General features: G+C 35.5%; 1 protein-coding gene across 9 annotated transcripts in view; it reads right to left on the bottom strand.

The window, feature by feature from the left end:
* The window catches only part of TENM3 (teneurin transmembrane protein 3), a 1,315,365-nt gene that overhangs the window by 452,781 nt on the left and 845,944 nt on the right, over positions 1 to 16,640 (bottom strand). For all 9 annotated transcript variants that reach the window (XM_039550639.1, XM_039550640.1, XM_039550642.1 and 6 more), the window contains one exon: positions 14,723 to 14,764. The gene's annotated coding sequence lies outside the window, so the exon portion shown is untranslated. The remainder of the gene's footprint in view (positions 1 to 14,722; positions 14,765 to 16,640) is intronic.

Genomic DNA, 16,640 nt, shown 5'->3' with positions numbered 1-16,640 from the left:
AGAAACACTATTTTGAATTAAACCTGTAAAATAAGTTCACAAAGTGGAACTGAATTTGCACATATATTTTCGTATTAGTAGACTTTTCTTTGGGAACATACAAGTCTTCTAACTGTCTGCCTGCTCTATTATTGTAATAGAGCAAAGGAGAGTCAGACTTTAAAAAGGCTTCAGAATGCTGTATTTATGTATTGAAGTATTTAGCACAAGGATGAAGTAACAGAAAAAGGAGATTTACGTGCAAATGCAAAGAAGAAATTGCATTAATGTGATCTGGCTGCACAGCTGATATTTTTTATTTGCATTGGAATTTTAATTTTGGCAGGATTATCAGGCTCAGAGCATATATAAAAATAGATTTTTTAAAATATATTAGGTCAAATTTTGGATGTGCTAAAATCTGATAATGTCCTTTAAGCTTTTTTACTGACCGTACTTACCTATTAATTTTTATTCAAATCCTCCATATTTAGGTGAGCAGAATTTTTAATTGTTATATATTTTTAAGGAAACTCTGAAAAATCACTTTAAAAATTGCTTCAAAAATAAAAATGCATCACATTTAAAATTGCTGATTGCATTCATAAACTTAAGCTACTACTTATTCTTCTTTTCCATTTTCCACCACAGTCCTGTCATTTCTGTTTTAAGCAGAAATAAATTGGACTATCAATAAATCCTATATTTTAATTCTCAGAACATGCAGTGCAATTGAAGAGGACTTAGAGTTGGTTTTTTGGCCATTAGTACATCATTTGTTTACCTGGATGGCCATTTTATCTTCAACTCTGAGTGTAATTTTCCATAACCTAATCTACTTTTAAAGGATGAAAATTGCCTTTCCTGTAAACCAAGAAAGCAATGGAGTATGTAACTAAAATGGGTATACCTCCTGCAATTTTCCAAAAGCTGGTGAGAAGAGGATACTTAGAAGGTGTTTGGAGGCTTTCTGTTCCTGGTGACCCCGATGCCTGGAGTCTGTCTGAAGAGACTTTAGTAACTGTAAGCATTCTGACTCATTTCAGAGGACAGAGTTCTGATGTAAAGACACCAGAACTGATAAGTGTAGAGGACACAGGACTCACTTTACAATGGGAACTAGGTAGGAGACTTTTAGAAAACACCTGTCCAGCAAACAGACTCCATATAATGTGTAAGTGAAAATGAGCTTGGATAATACGAAATCTGTGAGTGCAATGTTTATCACAAAGGAAAATGCTATTCCTGCACTACTAAAAAGCTAAATTATTTAATCTTAAGCGGTATCAAGTTTTGCACCAATAACAACTCACCAGCTTTCCTGGCTTTATGCAAGTAGAAGTATATAATCAGTTACTAGAAACAGGACAGAAAATGAGAATCCTCATGAGATGAAAGATGTGCTTGAAATACTGCTGCATACAAATCTGACCCATATTTCACAGTGAAAATACTGTTAATAAAGTATACCTGGCAAGTATACAGGTATTACCGTATCAAACAAAATGATGACAGCACCGAATAGCACCTTTCTTGAGCTTGGAAACAATGCTGTCAAAGAACTGCTCTTCCCTCTACAACTTTCAGGAGGGTTTGAATGGGTATATTTTTTGGCATGCAAGACAGAATATAAACTTTATGTATTTTGAGACAAATCTTGATGATCTTTCTGTCAGAAAGAAATTACTTCTTAGAAGTAAAGTGAAATATGCAATTTAAAAATACCTGTTTAACAATTACCTTTCGGTAAACAAGAAGGGAAAGAGAACAAGCTCCTTCCTCAGGTTACAAGGAAACCAAGCTTCTTTCTAAAATTCAAGTAATTATGTCATGTCTGCACAATATCTATGACATGGGAGGGGAACTATGATCTATCAGGTCAGTTTCAAAGACAGCTGCATCTTGTCGTTTAAAAAATGATGGACTTAGTATTAAAACCCTCTAACATATTTATATATATCTATTTGGTTTCTGCTATGCTTCCTCTTACCCTCCTGACATTTCAAGAATTTTCTGCCAGATCTTACAAATGCTCTCCTCTAAAAATAACTGCTGACATTAGCAAGGGGCATGCACTAATCACATTCAGAATAGGGTTTTTTACATACACTTATTAGTGCTTTATATTTTTTGTAAACTTCAGCTCTGGTTGTTTTAAAAAAAAAAAGGGTGTGAATACATTCCATAGCTGCATAAAAACAAACAAGCTATTATAGCTGAATTATTTTGACACTAATATATTATGTTGGAGTTTTGGGTTGGTTTTTTTAACTGAAATAATCACTTGCCTATCCAGTTTTCAGCAAGCAAAGGCAATCACAGTTTGCCTCACTATGTGAGCAACTCAATCTCTAAAGGAGAAAATCATGCATGTTACTGAGTAACACAAAACTGGCTCCTCCTGAAAGATGGCCTCTCCTCTCTGACAAAGGGAAATAGAGACTTATAAACTAATTTCCTGCATTCATCATTTAAACTTCACCCCAGGGCTTTAGGAGCCCCTCACTTCTAGTTGCTACACGAACTCTGAACTATAAAACAGAAGCTCTGTCCCTGAGCCTTGTAGCTCTATCCAGTTGCCACATCCAAAATGGCTTCTGTTTGGTGTGGTTTGGATCTAGGTGTCTTACAATGTCATGGAAAAAACTTTTAAATTTTTTAAATGGCTTTTTTTAAATGGTTGCTAATCAGTCACTAGGAGGCTGTCAGTCACATAGGGGCCTGTGCCCACTATGAAAAAAATTCCAGTGGGTTTGCTCCTGTATGTTGGAATTTTCATGCATTCTCTGAGTGGATACTGGTCCTTCAGCAATGTGAGGTCTTTGCTACCTGTAGTGACAAGCTTCTATGTTATTTACCTGACACAGGGGAGAAAGACAGAGCATCCAAATCGCTGGCAGGTTGGCCAGAAGACAATATGCATTTGCTGTGAGATGTAATGGAAGGAGTCCTGTAACTTCCTGCACAGGCCCTATGTAATATTTGGTATATTAAGTTAATAAACTTCCAACCTGCTATTCAAATCCATCTGTTTTCACCTCAGTCTTCTGTATATCTTAATCAATGTTTTAGTCACAAATATTATAAATAAGAATTACAGATATTGTATGTAAAAACCTAAACACTGACATTGAAAACTCATGAAGACGCTTCTAAAAATGCTTGAACAAATGTGCATATCATTTTGCAAAGAAGAGTTTTTTCCTGAAAAGACCTTCTAATTCTCTTCTAATCACATGATATGGACTCAGAAACCTGATCTTATTTAACTGCACCAATACTAAGGTGAACAGGGCAGACACAAGGTGTCACCCAACAGGAAATTTCCTACTGCAGGTAACACAAGAGGTCCACATGCTGTCAGAGTTTGGTGGTGTATATTTGGTCAATGATGCAGTATATCTTTAAAAAAAGCCTGCTTAAGCTATAAGGGGTTGTCTTTCTTAGCCCAGAGGGAGAGCAGCATAGAGAAACTTCAGGTTACTTATGAGAAAGATAGAAATATTTAGCCCATTATGCTGGTTCTGCCATGGCTCCACCACTGCTCTGGCATGTGACTGTATACTATTCTACTGGAAACATACAACCTTCAGTACCTATTACAAGAGAAGAAAACCAATTAATAATAATATATTTCCTTTTTTTTTTTAATCAGGAGACTACAGAATACATGAAAAAGGAATGTCTGCTTTCATTGCATCTTTCTGACAAACATTTTCTCATTTCCCCATTAAATTAAAGAGAAAATTTATTATTACCTTTGTCTAAAGTTAGAGTTCCTGAATTATAATATCTCATTTGCTACAGAACACATATCAATTTCTAATTCTGATTCTGAAAAGTGAATGAATTATCACATTCTTAAATAGATTTCCCAGGAGATTAATACATCTTAGTTTCCTCTTCCCTAAATTTAGGATACAGACCTTCCTTCCTAGCTGTGCTCCTTTAAGAGAAAAGATATGATTTGCTTAGTCAGGTAAATAAGATGTCTCAGTGATGTCTGTTATGTGAAAGTGTTAAGAACTACCATAAATAAAGAAATCTGCCACAAAGAGTTAAACTAGAGGTGAAAATTTTTATGTAGTCTGGAACATAAGAGACACCATTTCATTTTTACATCAGATTCTGTCTGTTCTGTACCAACAAAGTTACATATAAACATAGCTGAAATGCAAAGCACTTTCAGTTGAGTTCAGACTGGAAGATTCTTCTTGATGGAGCATATCTCAAAATCATTTGAAGTCCAAAGTGTCTATGCAAAACCACTAATCTCAGAATGTGTCTAAACACTATCCTGGAGACAGGCTACAATTTACAGTTCTCTGTGACAGGCAAATCACTGGCAGAGCCCTGTCATTTAACCCCAGTGATTTCTTTGGTAGGCATGGAAAGAAAGGTTTTCATTCTGCCCTGTCATAGAAGGGCTACAGAATATGTCAACACTGTATAACTTTACATAAAAATTAAAGCAATATATAGGCATTGCAGTTATGAAAAAAGACCAGCAAGGTGGGCTTTCAGATAGGTGCCATTGATAAAAACTCACTACATAAAGAGAGCTTTGGCCTTTTGGGGGAAAAATACGGAGGTGTTTTTGCAGCGAGTTTTTTATTTTGTATTTTTAAATGTAAGATGCTCTCTAGTTTTATATAAGCCCACACTACAGTTTCAATCTCCAGTCTCCTAATGGTGCATGTTTGCTAGCAGTAGAGAACACCAGCATAATGGTCAAGCTTATCTGCTCAATACACACAAATCTTGTCAAATTTCTGAAGGTCCCAGCTGGCTTAAATTTGGATTGTTCTTATTTAAAGAGAACAGTCTCTTCAGATTTACAGTTTAAGTGCTTCTGTTTAAAATGTGTTTCACCATCACAAATTGAATTCTGTATAACCTATAAGCCATCTTAAAGTTTACAGGTATTCCCAACATGTTTTCTATACAGTGTTTTCAATTGCTTTCATTCACATCTATTTAGAAAATGTTTTGTAAAACACAATGAGGCAAAGCGATTATTCATTTTACTTTTGCACCTGGTACATTACATTTGCATTCGAAAAAATTGTTTCAAGATACATAAATAAGAAATCATATTCCACATTGGCCATCATTGCAATCTTTTTTGTGCAATGTGCTGAACAATTATGTCCCCATGACATACAACTGTTTGTTTAAAACTGTGTTCCTGGAACAGTAGCTAACAGATATCACTGCTGGCTGATAGAAAATGTGAATGCCAGAGAGACACACATGGAATTCCCAAAAGTAACCCGGTGCTTCCTAACTTTACTTGCTCTGATCTGCCTGCAGAAAGACTTCCATCAGTTTTGAGGGATTTTTGTGAAAGTTATGAAATTGCATTTTCCTTGCAGGTCAGAACTGGCAGTAACTTACCAACAAAGGAAACCTGGGGAAAAACAGGCATTCCTGTGTGCTTAGGGAACTGGGCAGTGTGGCCTATAGGTAGAGTGGCTATAGGTAGAGCCAGCCCAAGGAGACACACTCAATGTGTCCTAAAAACCATGCACTTCTCACATGAGTAGAAACTGGCGTAAGGATCAAGGAACAAATAAAGGTATTGGAGGGAGGAAGAAGAGACCTTTAGTTCTACATCTCAATGTCTGTGACTTTCAAATATATGTTTTGATTTATTGTCTTTATTACTCACAGACATTCATAATCACAAACCTGTTCATCAACTCATCAGCACCTGAACTTGGTGTATCAACACTCTGAAAAATCCTACTGGACTTCAAGATTCACTACCTTCTACTCAAGTCTGGCCAGATACTAGTAAAAATGATATAATTTTAAGACTTTAGATTTAAACAAAAGAAATGTTGCCCACATGCTCACAAATAACAGTATGGTTTGACTCAACCTATCACAACTCCATATTTCTCTTCTCTGTCAGGGGGAGATATATGTTAATGGAGCTCCTATTTGGAAACTCTCCAAAATTTTAACTCTGCCCCAGTTAATGAGAGGAAAACCAGACAAAGGCCTTCATCCAAAACCCATGAAAGCAACAACGGCAGCAGTGGGTAGACAGGAATCAATGTGTTTAAATTCAGTATCCAGGTTTAGCAAACAAACAAAATTATTTAAAAGATGACCAGATGAGGAATAATAAGTATTAAAAAATAAAAATAAAATAAAATAAGAAAAATAAAAATAAAAAATAAAAATAAAAAGTAAAAACTGATCATTAATTCATTAGTATCCGCCCATTCAAAGTTATCCTTGATTAATGATAATAGTATATTTTTTTATATTTTTGAGGTGTGTTAAGCTATCAATACTAACTTAGATAATCACAAAGATAGTTAACTACTTATTTAAAACAAAGCAGCCCTGAGCAGCAGGTGAAGTGTTATTACTCTTAAACTAGAAAAATATTGTAATTTTTACATCTGTAAACAATCAGTTTTCATAGCAACTGCCTGGCATTGTGCCCTGCTCAGTGAGCTTTATACAATATACCTGAGTCATGTAAAACCAAGTTGTCACACCCTGTCAAAAACCAGCATTTTCTTGAAAGATTGAGAGCTGAAGATTGCGTGTAGAGGGACTGATAGCACTTGTTAAATGACATGGCTAACAGAAGGCAGCCATTAGCATTTCTGCATACCAGTTTAATCCAGATACCTCAACTTTGATCATCATGATCTCAACATATTCCAGTTCTGAGCCTTCCCTATGAAAAAGCACTTAGTGTTGCTGAACGCTGACAGAATGTTCAATAATCTGGACAAAAGCCCATTAGGTCCAGGGTCTTTAAATAATTTTAATTTTAGTTTTGGAGACTGTAACTCCAGAGTTCTATCATTCAATTTTTCGCAGCTTCAGGTTTTCTGTGTGCATGAAATTCCCCACCGTAACCTTAAATTATTCTGTCCTTCTGGTGTTCAGTGACAGTCTCTGAGGCTTGAGCTTTATTCTCCTTCAGGGTTCATTCTTCTTCTAAATACTCATCATCCATTGCATTCTATAAAGAGAGTTCCCAGCAGTAGTTTTTAAAATAAAAGATAAAATGTTCAGTATCTGAACATTTAAGGCTCTAGTGTCAGTACCTGGAATGCCTCCTGTTGACAATGATGGTTATCACTGGGGGCAACTGAGATCTGTTCATTCTGAACTGTCTTCAGAAATCAGCCTTATCTGATTGTTCTTTCAGATCAAAAGAAAAAGGAAGACAAAGTAAGCTGTGCATATTCTTTCACTCTGCACTTTGTTGTTAAAAAAGGAAGAATCCCACTAGGACCCATAAACCACTTTTAGATATTGCTAATCTTTGCTATGGATTTCTATTTTTCCATTTATTGCCAACTGACTTACTGGATTTTGATATTTTAATGACATAGCATACTGTTAGGAATTGTGAAAAACATATAACAAAATGTAGATAGACAAAAGAGCATTTATTGCTTGATAAGTGACATGTAATTCTCAGCATTTACAGCTGAGATTAGATGATTTTTTCCACAACAGATATGTATTCAGTAACAGAAATACTTGCAAAGTCTCCAAAATCACACTTGGAGTTTGCGTACTCAGGCACGGTTACCACATTTTTAGATATTTGTGGAAGGTAGCTTGTATTGCCTCTTACAGTAGGTTCAGTCTCAGTCACTAAATTCATAACTACCTTCATCAACTGCATAGTGAGCAGACCAGGGGAATACAATCCTTCACTTTTATTTATTTTTTTTCTTTCAAAAACAGCATAGTTAACGTCATTGCTGAAAACTGGGGTGTGAAACAGTATGTATTGAAGTCCCACTTAAAAAAACCTAATTGTAATTGGGCTGTGCAGTCACATTGAGCTTCACATGTGCTGGAGCTGCCATTTTTTGAGACCTTCCCAAAACTCAGTGGAACCATGTTGAAGATCCCTACTTTTATGTAAAAAGCATTACCCGTGTGGCTGGTTCATAACAAATTAATAAATTAGCATATACTTTACACTGTTCCGTAGTGACTGACACAGCTATTATCAAGCGTATTAAAATTATAACATGGAGTTTTGTACATGTGGATTTTGGTACTTGATTTATATACAGCTGAAAAATTCTTGGAGAGTCTCTGTATAACCAAGTTCAAATGATCTCTGCTTATTTTTTTTCTATTAAAAGAAAAATCAGATCAATGACCACCTTATTGACATCCAGAAAGCTTCCATTCACCTTTCTGTTTGTCTTACTATAATGTTAAAATGAATTTTGTGAACAACATAATTTGTGCAGCAGCCTCAAGCACACAGAGCCAGCGCAAATCCTCTTCTCAGGATCTGTCAGATGTTGAAGAAAAAGATATGGATGACCACTGAACCTGAGACCAGTTTGCCATCAACTCAAGTGTAGCATGCATGAAAATATCCTTTCCTATTGCTGTTAAATGAAGACTATGTCTCAAACCTTTTTAGAGCTGATCTGGAGGTCAAATTTCCCTTTCAGGAAACTCTACCCCTTCCTCTAGAGATTGTTAAACTACATCAAACCATCAAAAATTCAAATGTTATTTCTTATTTTACGCAAAAGCAGAATACTGGGGAAAAAAATAAAGTCCTTTTTTAATTCAACAAAAATACTCACTTTGTTCTTTCAACAAAAATTGAGTTCTACTAGCTTCTGGTTCAGCTTGAAGTATAAACTTCAGGTTTTCTTGATTTCTATGCTTCCTGACTTAGCTTCCTTGGGCTATTCAGGTTAGATAGTTTCAGTAGACTAAATACAAAAAAATCACTGAACAAAATATATCACAAATTAGCCTTAAAAAGTTGTTCAAAGAGCCATAACAAACCACAAGAAAGAGATTTTAGTCTCTTGAAGGAAAATAACAAAATGCTTTTTGAAACAATAGTTCATCGGCTTGAAAATAATTGCTCTTTCTTATCTAGTACACTACTCAAAACGCCCACACCCTAATTAGTTCAACTGCATTCATAATATGTGACAAACCCCAACTTCTATTCCATTGTAAACACTTTTCCTGAAAAAAACCCATGTAGTTTTCCACATAGAAAGTAAAACATCACTATTCTACTGTCAAGTTAGCATACATTTTTTACAGACAAGCAATTACAGTATTTTCTAGATTTTATCACCTGGGATATTTACTCTCTGATCCTGGACTAAATAACATCTCTGTTAATGTCAACAAGCCATAGAACTAAAAGCAAGTTTTGCCAAACGGTAAAGGGTCCTAAAAGACAGTACTGAAAATCCTGGATTGTGCCGATGGAGCACTTCCCTAGGCACAGCGCTTTTCCCCATTGCTCTGTACTCTGAAAGGGAACCCATGACTTCACCTGTTATCTCTGCTAATGCACCAAAGGAGATTCCTACCAATAAAGACAGAAATAGTTCCTAAGGACAAAGACAAGTTTTAAGAGGAGGAAAAAAAAAAAAAAAAAGAGAATCACAGTAACATTTAGGCTGAAAAAACCTTTAAGATCATCAAGTCCAGCTGTTAACCCAGCACTGCCAAACCATGCACCACTAAACCATGTCCCTAAGCACCACATCTGCAATGGATATAGTTGCCAGAATACTCATAGTGAGTCACTTGATGACCTGCATGCATTAGGGAATCCCTGCCTTAATGGAAAAGCACTATCTCTGCAGCTACTGTCTCTTGCTTTTGGCTATGCCAGCAGGTTGTGCTGAGGCTCAAGAGTAAGGGCTAACATCCACTTTGTGCTGGAATTCTAAGAGGTTCAGGATCTTGATTTTGTGGCAAAACAGGAATGTGTTTCAGCAGTTGCTTTCCACCTGAGCTTTACAAAGGAGGCATCTCTTTACTTTATTCTGCTATTAAATAGGTTAAGTTAGATGCTCAGGAATTGCTTAATAACCTGACAAAATTAAGCTAATTACTGATCAAACGTCTCTGGCCACTTCTGATTAAAAATATGATGTTGACTGTGATGATAACAGACTAAAATTTAATAGCTTTAATATCTTCTTTGACTTGAGAGACTGAATTAATAAATGAATACACCTCAAGGAGAGGTTTTCAACAGGGGCTGTGCACTGGAGGTACTCAAATCCCCCATAACTAAGAACTCTAGGAAAATTTCCCTTGACATGGTGGAATCTGACCAGAAAAGGAGAATCCTAGTTCTGGAAATATGGGTTGGAGCTATTTACACAAAGCACTGGGCTAAATTATGATCCTTCCTCCTACTGCTCAGAAGGGAGATAGGTGATTTTGAGCACGTAGAAGTTTTTCTACTTTCAAGGAAATCCTTTCATAAAGACAGAAACTAGCACAATCACTAATCCCATCTTGGATTTTGAATGTAAAGAATGAGAAGTAGTCTCTTCAGAAAGGCAATTATGTCCAGGAATTCAGGCCTGTGAGACTCCCAGGCTGAACTTGATTTTCATCTCAGGACTTCAGAGGGGGACCTCAGCTTTGATTGCAGACAAGATTTCAAACTCTTCTTCAACCACTCTCTACTCATGGCTAAGATTTTTTTTTTTTGGCAAATAATTTCTCAGATTTACAACTAATACGCCAAACAGTTCAGTTTTGTGCAAAGATGAGAGAAATGTCTAAAAATATACAAAACATCTGTCCAGTGACACAGTGACTGACTGATTGCTGTGAGAAGATGACAGTTCAAAAGACTGAGTATGACATCTGTTTATTTTTTTGAGGAAAACTTGAAAGAATTATTTCCACTGGCATGCCTCTCTACAGCTCATAAATATAGGTAGCCTGACAAAAACTTGATAGCAATGTGCAGGAATCATACCTGCATTTAAACAGTAATCATAGTGATGGTTAACTGTTTAAAGAAAGCAAAGCAAACCACAAAACAAAAGACTAAAGTACATGAAGTACCAGGGAGATGGGCCTACTATCCGCTGGGAATTCACCTCTGATTCTATCAAAAATGCAAGGATCTGAGATGCTGCAATACTCAGTGCACAGACAGAGTCAAGTTACGCTAGGAGAGACTAAGTCACTGTAATCCCTACCTACTAAAGGGAAAAATTCCATGGATGTCCAAAAATTTATACAACACACTGGAAGCCAAAAGCTCTTTGTATTGGGGTTAAGAACATTGCAATCTACAGACACTCAACACCCATGTACATTGTCATGAAAGGAAAATAAAAAGAAAAAAAGGTTGTGACAATAGTAACTTCTGCCATAAAACTTTATCATCAGAGCACCTATTAAATACAGAAACCTCTACTAAAACATAACACAGCATACAACACTATTTTGACTGTCCTGAATACAATTAATACAAAATGCTGGTATTTAAGCCGAAGAGATGTTGAAAATAAATGATCACAAAAAAAGTAATGATAAAAACTGTGAGCAAAGACTTTCATTGAAACTAATGTTTTGTACAGAGTTATTGATTTTAGCTTACTATGTACCATAGGAAATACTCATAAGATAACGGTCTGAAAGAACAGGGATTTAAACACACTGAAAAATTGCAGAACTTTTTTTTTATCTCTATAGCTGAGGTTTCTACTGAGGACTTACACTGTTGGGAACTGCTGACAACTGCAGAAACACAGACTTATTAGGAATAATGCTACAGGGCTTACTTGGCCAATGAAACAGACCTGGAAGTCATTATAGGGAATACCAAAAGAACCCCAAGAAGAACTAGGTGCAGGACAGAAGTGCTCATGCAGAAGAACAGGACAGCTGCTGCACGAGCAGCAGGAGTACTGAGGGGTTGGTCACATCTTTCAGGACACATGATGTTTCAATAGTGTACCGGCCTCAAAAATCATTGGAAGCCACTACCTATTTGTGGCTTCAGGTGTACTGATCCAGAAGGAGTCCAACTGTATTCAAAAAACAAACAAACAAACAAACAAACAAACAAAAAGAACTAAACCACAGCATAACTGTATATATCTGATGCTTTGTGTAAGAGAAGTACAGTCCATCTTATGCATGAGTATTGGTGAGATCTTGTATGTGAGCATTCACTTAGCAGGGTATGCCAGTCAGATGGAAGATATGATGGCTTGTTACTTACTCAGGGATCATAAAACTTTAAAAACTATCTTTTGGAAATAAAAACTGAGTGTACTTAGTATTAAGATGTATGCCTGTATGAACATGAGTAAGAACTGGAAAGACCTGTTACTGTATTCATTGATTTTTTGATTATTGCTGTCCTCATGTGCTCCAAATTGTTCCCTTTACTGAGCAGGATACAGTAAGGTACAGGTGAATTAGAGAAAGCTGCAGTAGTGGAAATTTAAATTTGTAAAATCAAACTGGATTCTGAATTACTGGTTTCCTTTAGCCTGTAATGGCCAAATGGCCAATGGAAAAGAACATCTTACATTGGTCTGTTTTACAAAAACATGCTGGTTTTGGCTTTCAGGTCCTATCCAGGGATACATTTGTGTTTCTACATAAAAGCAATTCCAAACAGCAGCAGGTACGGATATTACAAAAATAGCCTTTTAGTTTCTCTCTCATAGGAACATTACAAAACACAAATTCATGTTGGCTATTTTAGTTTAAGTACTTATTCCAGGGTAAAGGAGAAGCCCCTTCAAACATCTGAAAAGAATTAGAAGAAATGACCGCTGCTCCCAAGTTTCACATATTTTACTAAATTAGCATTCATACATCCCTTCCAAAGTGGAAAATAGACTAAATTAAATGCTAAAAAAAGCAAAGAATTAAAGCAACATACTTCAGTAGCGTAGATATTGTGATCATACCTCTGTGGCAATAAATAGCCAACCAATTAAGTATTCAGCTGAACCAGAATTATATATATAACCTAGAATAAATGGTGTATACCTGCAGTTCTCTACATGTACTTTTTCATTCTGAAATGAGCACAATCTAATCTAATAGTACTTGGTCATAAACCCCATTTGATTAAAACAAATTTAAGAACATATCTGTAAATATATTTTAAATTATTTGTATAAATGGTATTCTGGACATTTTTACTGCTTATTTCTCTTATGTCCATAACAAGCATAAAGCAAGATTAACTTCTCTGATTTTGCTAGGAAAATCACATTTAGAACCTACAAAGCTTTGTCAGTAAAAGCTGTTTTACCGACCAATGTAAGTCCTAAGCTATATTCTGACAATAAAAAAAAAAGGATGACTAGTGCTACATAGAGGAATTACATGGAAACATGAAAACTTTCCATCCCTTCCAGACCTTTATTTCAATATTAATTGATTAATACTTAAAAAAAAAAAAAAAGACAAAAACAAGAGAGCCGGTCAGTTGCATAATATGCAACATTAGAAATGCAAATATCATGTTTTGTTAATATCTCTTATGCTCACAGTTTAATGAGTGAGATACCATACCCATCCTTACTTATGCTGTCCTTTTGTCAGATACAAGAAAAACCTGTATTACTCAGCAATTAGGGAACACATTTAAATTAAATATGACAACATAACTAGGAAATGAGAAAAAGCTGGCATAAAAAAGGCTGATAATTCTGATGACTAAGTGATACAATATCTAAAGCCTTTTACAGGGTATTGAGATTTTTATTCTTTTACATAGAACAAGAAAAAGTGAGAAGGGGAGGGGGCCAGAGGAAGAAGAATCTGTGGTCTGTAAATGATCAGCACAAAAAATAAATTACGGTCAAGTAACTGAACTTTTCTGATGTGTAAATTGAATCATTCCCACATGCTGGTGTTTTATAATTAAAAGACCCTTTTCACTGTGGGAAATTTTACTGAATTTTGTATTAAAAGAAGAAACAAACCATCAATCAGGAGGAGGTAGGGGAACTCAAAGAGCTCAACCTATTAAACTTGAAGAGCGTAGTTGAATTCTGAATGACTTGCTCTAGGAAACTGTAGCTCTTTTAAGGCAGCTACTGTAAAAACATTAATGAGCAGAACACGTTTCTGATCGCTGTTCTAAAATCTTTTGTAGTCATATAGAAGAACACACACTCCATTTGGTGTCACAAGATGCAGAATATGGTTGTAAATGAACCCTTTTTGTGAGGCTCACAAGCTATCAATTACTTGACTCTGGTTACCATTGAGAAAAATCACTGAGCTAAAAACCAAAGGAAGAAAACCCAAACTCCATGTACTTGTTCAATACAGTGCAGTTGCTAGGTAAGTACTGATCAGACAGATTAAAATTTTCTCACAGCCAGATTGCTGCCAAATTCAAAAATTTTTGGGTGGACATAATTTCAGCTTTCTGGGACCTTATGTGCTTTCAGCTTAGTTGAGATAATGGCTACAAATTACATTTTCAAATTATTAATCCAAAGAGGGGCACCATTGAAAAGCATCACAATATGGTATACATAGGCAACAATATTTTCTTGTGAAAACTTGAGAATGCTCACAAGAGATTTGATAGATCATTTTGAGAATATTATTATTTATTCAGTTATGCTCTATCCTTGATCAGTCTGGTAACGGGGCAGAGAATTTATCATCCTGGATATTCCTTCTTGAACAAGCCATTTATACCTCTTAAAGTTTGTGACCTGTAAATTTATCCCTACTTACAGTTTTGTGTACACTTATTGCAGCAACAGTAAATTAGATACAGCAGCATAAACTATCAATAATGGACAAGTCACTAGAAAACTGTATATACCGAGCACAGACTGGCCTATTGTAATTTTGTAGTTTGCCATGTTCTGTCAGTTAGACAATGGTGTGTCGTTTTAAAAACACCAGTGCAATACACAGATCCCACCAGAGCTTGAGGCTGTAGGATGTTTCATCTTACCTTCAGCTTTCCATGTGAGTGGATCGCTAAAGAGCCAGGAATCTGCAATCAGAACAGATTATGAAAACTTTGGTCAAACATTTTTATTTTGTAATTGTTTAATTATCATTATAGAATACCTCAGTAGCTTCAAAAATCAAGACAGGATATGAAAGATGATATTTTTTTCTTCATTATTATTTTCCTCTTTGAATTGTGATATATGATATGGTCATACACTGTGTATCTTTCCTAAAGTCTAAATGAGATGCAGATTATCTGTAATAAAATATTTATTACAGCTACTGCTGGACTCACATGTTACTACACTGTAAAATGCAATTTTATTTCTCTGAACCATATGGAAGTGTTGATTGCATGTTGAATACTAAATGTAAAAATGGCATTTTGGAGATCCATGTTCATTGTACCTCATTTATTTTCACGTATGATTCCTCCAGGTCACACATGAAAATGTTCTTTCCTTTCTGCCACTGTGGAAAACAGATCATGTATTCTGAGAATTTAGGAGAAAGGTCTACCTAGCTTCAGCACAGCTGACATGAATTTTCAATTGCAATTTTATTGATGTATGAACCAACAAATATGTTATAAATCTCACTGCTATAGCTTTGCAAAGCCAGTGTATTTAACAGTAACAAACATAAAACACATGGAAAAGATAATGATTATTTTTTAAAGAAAAACAAACATAATGGCACTTAGAATATATACAAAGAGCTATTTTCAGACAGTATTTTTCTAAGTATTGCAAGCTTACAGTGTTCTGGAGTAAACCATAAAATGATTTTTGATTTTAATTATCAGGAAGCTGGGAGTATTTCACATAAAGATGGAGCTGTAGTAAATTAAATGGATACATGGAATAAAGCTCTTGCCACTAACAAAAGTATTTGAAAATCTTGTTTTGTTCTTATCTTTCTCACATTCCAATAAAGTTCACATTGTAACATCTGCCAAAAATGGAAGGAAAAAGGTACAGTATATCTTGAAATGAACAGCCACAATTTTTTGTTTCTAGAACTCCAAACAAGAATCCAAACAGACTACACAATTTTTCTCTGAGCCTTTAATGAAGCTGTGATCTTGAAAGTGATAATAATAACTTATGATGATGGATGGAAAGTGAAAAAAAATGCACACTTCCTGTATTTGTGTAAATACATTTTCCCCATGACAAAATGTTTTCATTGTGCTTTCAGCATTTAAAAAATGTGGTATAAGGGAGCATTTCACCAATATTTTTTTTTATTTCAAGCAAATAAAAGTCAAATGTAAAAGCTCAGCATTTTCTGTGATTCTTTTATTTTTAAAAGTATGTATTCAACTGACTGACCCAGGAATTAGAAGGAGGGGTATCAATATGATCCAAATAATGGTAGTGTATTTTTTTTGTCTGGAAGAGTTTTCTAGAAATAATTTTCTTCATAGTAGCTAGTAGCGAGTGAGCTGGCAACGCACAAGGATTTGGAAGATGACAGCTGATTAAAGGGATATTCCATACCATATGAGATTGTGTTCAGCAAAAAAAGCTGGGGAAGGAGAAGGAGGAAAGGATGATCAGAGTTATGATATTTTCTTTCCAGATAACTGTGATGCATGATGAAGCCCAGATTTCTTGAAATAACTGCTAAACATCTATCCACTGATGAGAAGTAATGAATGAATCCCTTACTTGGCTTTGCTTGTGCTCACAGTTCCTGCTTTACTTTTTAAACTGTCTTTATCTCATGAGTCATCTCACTTTTACCCTTCTGATTCTCCTTCCTGTCTCACCTGAGAGAGTGGCTGCATGGAACTTGGCTGCCTACCCAGGTTAATCCAGAACAGGCACGAAACCAATTCTAAATATTGTCTCCAAACTTCTGACAGGCAGAGATTAGGAGGATAAGCATCCTGTTTTTAACTTCTGGGGAAA

Source organism: Corvus cornix, chromosome 4, assembly GCF_000738735.6.
Source record: "Corvus cornix cornix isolate S_Up_H32 chromosome 4, ASM73873v5, whole genome shotgun sequence".
NCBI classification, from domain to species: Eukaryota; Metazoa; Chordata; class Aves; order Passeriformes; family Corvidae; genus Corvus; species Corvus cornix.
The sequence above is the reverse complement of the archived record's forward strand: the minus strand, read 5'-3'. Positions and strand labels throughout refer to the sequence as shown.